The sequence below is a fragment of the Gobius niger genome (assembly GCF_951799975.1).
Source record: "Gobius niger genome assembly, chromosome: 8".
Taxonomy (NCBI): Eukaryota; Metazoa; Chordata; class Actinopteri; order Gobiiformes; family Gobiidae; genus Gobius; species Gobius niger.
Genome location: NC_136859.1, coordinates 35,693,503 through 35,702,248, shown reverse-complemented (window position 1 = coordinate 35,702,248; position 8,746 = coordinate 35,693,503). Strand labels below are relative to the sequence as shown.

The window sequence follows — 8,746 nt, the reverse complement described above, 5'->3', positions numbered from 1 at the left end:
TGGTGGAACTATAAATACATTTCACTTTGGAAATGATTTTTTGCTCCAGAGCTTTTCCTTCTATAGGTCAATTCTTGATGGTGGAACATTGTAGCAAGGTACAATATCTCTAGCCTTGTTAAGGGTAAGGTGTCCTTTATTGTCCTCTTAAAGGGGCTGGAAGCAAGTTCGCCATTTTATACTCACTACTGCCTCCTCAGGCCATATGTGTAACTGCACCTTCTATATTAAGCTCGTGCATGACGGCAATTCGGGCCAAAGTGACACATTTTTGAGTGACCGTACAGGATTTTAGAGGCAGTTGTGGTGAACAGGTCTGAGCTCATTCTACACATTAGGACATGGCTGGAACATGTAGGGGGAGGAAAATACTTAATTTTAACATTTTTAAACTCCTTATAGTCCCTTTAAGGAGACTAGATGCAAGTTGGTCATTTTATGCTCACTACTGCCACCTCAGGTCTGATTTGTAACTGTAGTTTTTATATTAAGCTCGTGCATGACGGCACTTCAGACCCGAATGAACACCTTTCTGAGTGACAGTGCAGGATTTTAGAGGCAGTTGTGGTGAACAGGTCTGAGCTCATTCTACACATTAGGACGTGGCTGGAACATGTAGGGGGAGGAAAATACCAAACCCCGTATTGTCCCTTTAGGAAATCTGACCTCTGCCATCCCATCTCTGCATGTGGAGTCCGGCTACTGGTCAAATCACCTGACTGATGGATTCGCCATCCAGCGGAGACCCATCCAGACACGGGGAGATTCATTCAAACTCCACACAGAATGTCCCAACAGGGTTTGAACCAATGACCGCTGGCTGCTCTGCTTTGTGACGACGACACGAGGGGGCCGCCATTGGAAAGCATTGCACTTTAGACATGTTAAAAAACAACTTTAAAGCCTGGTTTCTAATTTTCTTAAACAGTCTGCAGCTAGATATTCCTCCTGAGATAACTCTGGGTTAGTAACAATTAAAGAAACCAGGCTGTTTTTTGTAAGGAAAAAAAAAAAGTAGAAGTCCGAGTCTGCAGTGAAGATCCCGCCCTTACGCCCTTTTTAGGGACATGCTTCGTCAGAGCTGGGGAGGAGGAGTCTGTAAATCCGCCATGATTTCCCCTTCGAACGTGGTCTTCGAGGAGTGAGGAATGACGGTCTATTAATATGTGTCAATGCTTTGAACCCAGGACCTTCTTGCTGTGAGGCAATGCAAAATCCAGAGCGCCATGTTTCAACCCGTGTTTGCTCAGCATGTTTGTGACGTCGTGTCGCCTTCTGCAATGCAAGGTTCACTTTCCAGATGCCCTTGTTCTGACCAATGGCCGCTGGCTGCTCTGCTTTATGCCCACGACACTGGGGGCCGCCATTTCTGTAGTACCTCCATATCGCCGCTAGTGCCCCATTGAAAAGCATTGGAGTTTAGACACGTTTAAAACAACTTTAACGCCTGGTTTCTATTTTTTCAACAGTAGAAAAGGCTAGATATTCCTCCTGTAGTAACGCTGGGTTAGTCACAATCAGGGGCTGGACTGGGACTGAAAAACAGCCCTGGACTCTGGTCAGCCTGGCCCAAATTAGCGTAAATGTGACACTTCCACAAATACACATGTTAACCTCTTACCCCCCCGTCTTAACCGAGAGCATTTTCTCCAGTTCAGCTTTGCCCAAATCTAAAGGCTTCTTGACTGGAGAGCAACACTGTAACGCCTTATTTGAAAGCTAAAATCTAGAAAAGTGACGGTAACTTTTTGTCACGTTGTCGCTGCATTTTTGTCATGTTTTTGCTGCTTTTTCATTACTTTTTTGTGTTTTTTTGCCGTGTTTTCGTCACTTTTTTGTCTCTTGTTTTTCAGGTTTTTTTTTCACGTTATCGTTGTTTTTTCATCGCTTTTTTTCATTGCTTTGTCGTCAGGTTTTCGTTAGATTTTGTTGTGTTTTTGTCACTTTTTTGTCACGTTTTCGTTGGGTTTTCGTCTCTTGTTTTTCCGGGTTTTTTCACGTTTTTTTCATCGCTTTGTCGTCATGTTTTTGTGTTTCGTGTTTTCATTTTGTTTTGTTTTTGTCACTTTTTTGTTGCTTTTCCAGCACAATTTTGTTTTTGGATGCTTTTCTTTTAAGCTTTTAGATTTGGGTAAAGCTCGGTTTCGCCCCGGGGGCAAGGGTAAGGTAAAGTGAGAGGCCAGACCGGTGGCATGAGAGCCAGTGGCCCTTCTGTGCTCTTCCAGAATACAGGACATATGGCCAGTCCGCCCCTGGTCACAATTTAATTAAATTTTTATCGTGGCGAGGCGGAGAGGCGACGTAGACCCCTCGGAGCGGAGTGGACGATGTGGAATGTTTCTGAACGTTCAAAATAGCGACGCATTAGCTGCGGAAGTCGGGGCGGAGTGGAGCGGGGCGAGCACGGAGAATGTGAAATCTGGGGGTTAGCGTTGGAGCTGCGCAAACTACACGTCATGCAGGGGCCGAGGGTCAGTAAATCCGCCATGACTTTCCCCGCGACCGTAGTCATTATGGTAAACGGAGAGGAGCGAGCAGAAGCTGTCCGTTTATATACAGTCTATGGTTCTGACAGTAGATCAATACTACGGTCGTTTATTTGTAAATATGAACAACCTTGCAAAAGACAATCTGATTTCACCAAAAGATCTGAATTAATTAAGCTCCGCCGTCTGAGCCCAAGATTGTTTCAGACAAAGAGAAGCCCATCACCCCCTCTTTAAGGTTACACCACATTTTTACATTATTATTGGTGGTTGCAATAGCAGCTGTTCCTCATTCTCGCTCCAATTTAGCGCCGGCACGAGGACCGAGAGGCGGTCGACGGGCCAAGCGCGGAGAGAAGCCCACCTCGTATGTTGCATCCAAATGATTCATCTATTTTTTTATTTGCGTAATTATTGATGCGCGCCCCTCGGCACCTCGGCGCCGCGCGCTCTTGGCTGCACATCGCACCCTGGCAGCGCTCCACTCCGGCAAAATGAAAACAATCAAAGTCCACAAACAGCTCTTTGATATGCCGTGAAAAAATAAAAAGAAACAATAGACAATGGACTGCTGCGAGGAGCGGCTCGGATACGGCATATTATCAGGAAGCAGTTCAATTAGACACAAATATGGGACGGAATATCATTGAGATTCTCTTTCCGCTTCATGTGAATCTAAAACAAACACCATGGACAGGCATAAGGCCAAGGTTGAAATGGGTATTGTGCTTTTTGCAGGTATTTGGGTAATCTAAAACACATCTTCATCACCATCTTACATTTAGTTGGTAAGAAAATGCAATATTGATCTAAAACACCTTGTTTAAAGTCGTCCTTGGCCATTTTTTTTGTGTGATTACTCAAACATGCCCAAATGTCTCCAAACTGCTGATGAAGGAACAACATTTTAACACAATAAATACATAATAACATCTATGTAGAGGAATGTGTGACCCATTTAGGGCTGGGTACTGTTACGTTATGTTCGACACCGGTACTTTAACGATACTTGGTTTACGATACAGATACCTGAGCAATACTTTTTTTCGATACCTATGCTAATATTTGTCATCTAGAAGTAGAAAAAGCTGGTCTCTAAAGATATCATTTATTTTCAGCGCCTACTTATGATACCAGTAGTACCTAAACCTTTTTCCCGGTACCATACTGGTTTAACGTTTAACGGTACCCAGCCCTAGTCCCATCCTCCCATTACATACTGTACAATCAAGCAACAGAAAACATGGACAATAGGCCAAGGCACTACCACTACTACAGTATGTGTTAGAAGTACACAACACTACGCTGACCTTAAGATCTGTCATTGCCTGAATATTGGGATTCAAAAATAGAGCCACAAACATTACCAAGGGCATTGGGCATAGATATTTACGGAATGAGACCTGGCTGAAAGTTCTTTTAAAAAGCATGGCTCCCAGGGTTGTTTTTTTTCGAGGGGGATTGTTGCAGTGTTTGCCGTGCAGCAGCCTTAACCACTAGGCAATTGAATCAAATTTGTAGTGGGTAATTAAAACATTTATGAGTTACCAGGCACACTTTTTTGAGTCTAACACATCCTGGATTAACTCTGTCCCATGGATTCTGCTCCAAAAACTCTAAAAGTTTATGGTGGCCATTTACAAAGGTGGAGCAAAGCAAGTGCAGCTGAGATTTGTGTCTCTGAAAAAAAAAGCTTTGAAACATCACGGAGTTGAGTGCTTTTAAATCACAGTTGAAGACACATTTTTTCAGAAAAGCTTTCGATACATAGCCACCGACTCGACTGCTGTTTTTATGTGTTTTTGTATTTATTGCTGTCTACTGTGATTCTTGTTTTTATCCTGGAAAGCGCTCTGGGCACCTTCTGATTGTTGTTGGGCGCTATACAAATAAAATTTGATTGATTGATTGATTGAAAAACATCAAAAGGCTACAGTGCTTAACAGGAGCTACAAGGCGATTTGCTACAATGCATAAAATAAATGAAGGGCGGAGAAAGTGCAAACGATATTGAAATCACAGGCACAGAGTGGATAATTTAGTTTTATCGATTTGGGTAAAGCCTAAAGATCGTCTGTAGAGCTCATGAGGTCCGACATGAAACACTGGGCTCGTCTTTCAAGATACGTTTTTCAGGGAGAGATTGGAATATGACACCCTCCGATTGCACACGGAGCTAGCTACAGCGCTATGCTAGGTGCCCAATGCTCCACCTAGCATAGCGCTGGGGGGGAGGTGTTCCATGCGACTAGTGGAGGAGAGAAGATCTCAAGGGCGTGCATGATCTATGTGCCCCAGGTCCCCCGCACAGCGTTGTTCCAATCCCATCTCGGAGGACGTGTCCACATCATCATGTCATCATCTGCAAAGATTATTTTTACAAAATATTGGTTGGCAAAGCTAAGACAGTAAACATGAATATTGTCATGATATGTGCTTGGAGAAGTGTAAAAAGTCATGTCCTGCTAAAACTGATGTTTGTAGTCGAGTGAGCTCGGGTCATTACACTGAGGCTCAGATTCGCAAAGCCATGGGTTAAATAGCAAGTAGTACAACAAATGAGCAAGTGCTATTTTGTGCTTTCAAATGCCTGTCCACTTTAAAGGAATAGGCCACCGTTTTTCCATACTGAGATATGTTCTTACCTTAGCTTTGACGAGTTCTTTAGGACCTGTCTGATCTTCACCCGTGCCTTCAGTCACGTAAACACAGCGCAGACGGCGTTAGCATTTAGCCTCTCCCTCTCTCCACTATAGCTCCAAAACAGGTCAAGATAGAAGCTACCAAGCTCTTCCACGTTTTCCCTATTTAAATATGGGTACGTGAAGTGTTCCACTACAAAGTATAATTACACAAAATTAAACAATGTGGATTTTCTAAGCGGATAAAAGGAGGGACTATATTGTAAGGCGTAATAATACCAGGAGTAATTTGGCATCCGCACAGTAAAGTGAAGATTACTGCACGGATTTCGAGAACCAACTACTACATGTAAGTTATGATGGATAAAGGGTAGATGCCTATCGTTACTAATTATATTATCATAAAATAATAATAATTACTATTACAGCATATCAATCTTCTTTAAATATTTGGCTTTAGAGAGCTAGCCTGTGATTTGTGTAAGTCCATGTTCACACCGTGCTGCTGGTGTAGGCGCAGGTGGGATAACCCCACACAAACACTTATGTCCTCTTTGTGCACGAGTAGAGTGTTAGCTGTGAGCTTTGATTGACAGGCTCTGTAGGAGGAGACTGAGCTGATTCTCTCTCAGATGGAGTAATTCATGTCAATGGGGAGGAGGGAGTGCTGACAGTCTACTAATATAGGTCTATATACACCATGAAGATGAGTCTAAGGACACAGACCTACCCATCTCAACAATCCAACTCAAAAACAAGTTGATTGAAATACCATTGAATTCTCAATAAAAAGCATAAGCTCTATGTTGTGAAGTCTCTCGAACTCGACCTATTAATTCCCCCATCCGCATTAGGAAGAACACACCATCAAAGCGTCCTAATTTATTCATTTTATCATTAGTGTTTGTGTTGTTAATTGAAATGGAAATAGGTCAAAACTGAAGCACATTCCATAGCCACTGTATGAGCTTTCAGTTCATATAGTGACAGTTGTTTGACCACAATGTCACATGAAAGATGAACAAATGAGACACAGAAACTCGGGGTTTGGGCTTTGAAGTTAACCACTCTGCCACTTCCCTTCAGGTGCACCGCTTTTTCCTGAAGGCCCATTACAGGCTGTTGTTTTTCACCATGACACTCTGTATTCTAAAGTCTGGAACCGCTCCCTTTAGAGACTGGACTTCAAGGCAGAACTCAAGGTACAGAGTAAACCATAAAAGAGAAATGTTTGATTTAAAGCAGTGGTACCCAATGCGACGTCACACTTCAGCCATTTTCTCTCAAGCTATCTTTTTGTTAGTTCCTATGAAGAAAAAATAATATATATATATATATATATATATTTTAAAATCACTCACTGGACAGCAAGTTTCATTGGGATAAAGGACATTCAAAACTGTCCACAAGACGTGGAAGCTGCGTTGAACAACACAAACCATAGACAGACTAAAAACAATGCCGAGTGCATATTTACATAGTGCTCTGGGAGAAGTGACTGATCCGTGAAAATGGGTTAAAGTTCTCCATTGCATCGACAGATTTCTGTCATTTTGACCAATTCGGGAAAAATGTCTGTCACCTTGAAACTGTCAGAATTAAATCATTCAAAATAATACTGAGATAGTGCATTCAGCGACACGTCTGCGGTGAATGGGTTGGACTATGGCCATCAGCCAATCAGAAGTGAGTTGATGCAGTGAGAGGGGAGTTTGGGCTCTCGACTAAAACCATTAGCTGTGTCAGCGTGGACTGGACTCACTGTTTATTGATGGAGGGGGCGGGGCTACAGACAGCGCTGCGTTACTAACTTTTGAAGCGGTGTTGACTGTGAGTCGTCTCCTGCTCGGGGACAGCGATGATGCAGAGGAGGAGACCAGACACGACCAAATCCTCCTCCAAAGGTATTGTTTGTTACAACAATCTGATTATACAGGTTGAAATGTGCTAAACACCCCTAAAGTGGTCGTCATTGAGCGCTCATGTCATTAAGGGGAGACACTACAGGCAAAACTCAATTTTTTCAGTTTACAGGTTTTGGGCCAAATTGGTCTCTGAACATATAAGCTTTCACCCGGAAACAGAAAATATGCCTAATCTTCACAATAACATGTTTAAATATTGCGCTGATTCAATTTTCCCCCATAGACTTATATGGGAGAACACAATTTCAAGGGCCTTTTTCTCAAAACACATTTTTCTGTCATTGTGGTGACACTATGTCCACGTCAGTCGGACCTAAAGACTTCAAATTTTCCAGCCTTGGACTGAACAATACTTGGAAGATTTTTTCAGAGGGATTTTTTATTATTTAATCCCTAAGCCCCATTTATTGAGTTTTGAATGTTAAAAAAAAAAGGCAAAATTACATTTTTACAAAATTTTCCACTAAAAAGCTTATTTTAAAACTAAACAAGAAATCCAAAATCCCCTCTGAAAAAGTCTCGGTAACTCATTCATCAATAAAATGAAACCATACATTTGAATGTAGCTCTATCCATTATTCAGATTTCGTTGCCGAAAAGATGGGAAATTTGGGGCATTTTTAGGCATAAAACACCTTGTTCTTATATGAAAAGATAAAATGACAGAAAACTTGCCATGTATTTTTTTCTCACATTTATGCCAGTGATCTCCAGCAAAAGTTTCAAATTGATATCTGTAAATATACATTTTTTCCCTATTCACCTGCAGTGTCTCGCCTTAAAGTGTGGCTACAGTAGAGTCACCTCACTAAGCAAAGAAGTAACGTGACGCCTACAGTAATACCTATCATGAGCAGTGGGGGAGCGGGCGTGTTTGGGTTGGTTTCACGTGACAAACATGTCCATGTAACTGCCTGAGGTTCAGCACCTAAAGTACTGTGATACTGCAGCTTCTGAACGCTTGGAAATCTATTGATAACTTCTGTTTGATCACAGCAGCCTGACACTAAAATAATACATGTGTTTCCTGTTGGTACAAACTACAGTCATTACCCTTCAATTATAAACCTAGAAATGTGAACAAATTCCATTCTTTGCCCAAGATTAACATTTGGAACATTTTCATCAGCAGATTTCAACATTTGAATAAATTGATGATTCCTGAACCTATAGTTTTTGTAATGTTACTGAGACCATTGTGAGCGCTAAAAATGCACCCAGAGAAAACCCCTTATTTATTTCGTACTTATTTTTTTTAAAAAATGAAATTCTTAATTTGAGCAGAGAATTACCCATTTTAAACAACAGCCAAAGGACCATTATCATTCATCATTTAAAATGCAACAGAATGCACGAAATGTCATTGAAATCCATAAAGGAATAACTCACCGTTTGTCCAGACTGAGATATGTTCTTACCTGAACTTAGACGAGTTGATACGCACCTGTCTGGTCCTCGTGCCCGTGGAAGAGCGTGATGGCTTCTAAAGTCACCCCGTTTGGAGCCATAGGAATATACAGGAAGAGGCCAAATGCTAACAACATCTTTGATCGTTATGCATGACTGAGGGCACGCACAAAAACCAGACGGGTACACATGAACTATTCCTTTAAAAATCTCTCCCCCCATGTTGCCTGTATTCATTATATTTTGGAGGCTTCTGTTCTGTGACTATAGATACAGTCGGCATCTC

The 8,746-nt window shown here is 41.8% G+C and overlaps 1 long non-coding RNA gene across 1 annotated transcript in view; it reads left to right on the top strand.

The window, feature by feature from the left end:
* Positions 1-213: 213 nt before the first annotated feature.
* Positions 214-8,746, top strand: part of LOC306967304 — a 99,908-nt gene continuing 91,375 nt past the window's right edge. Inside the window, exon 1 of the long non-coding RNA XR_013793176.1 lies at positions 214-260. This is a non-coding gene — a long non-coding RNA (uncharacterized lncRNA). The remainder of the gene's footprint in view (positions 261-8,746) is intronic.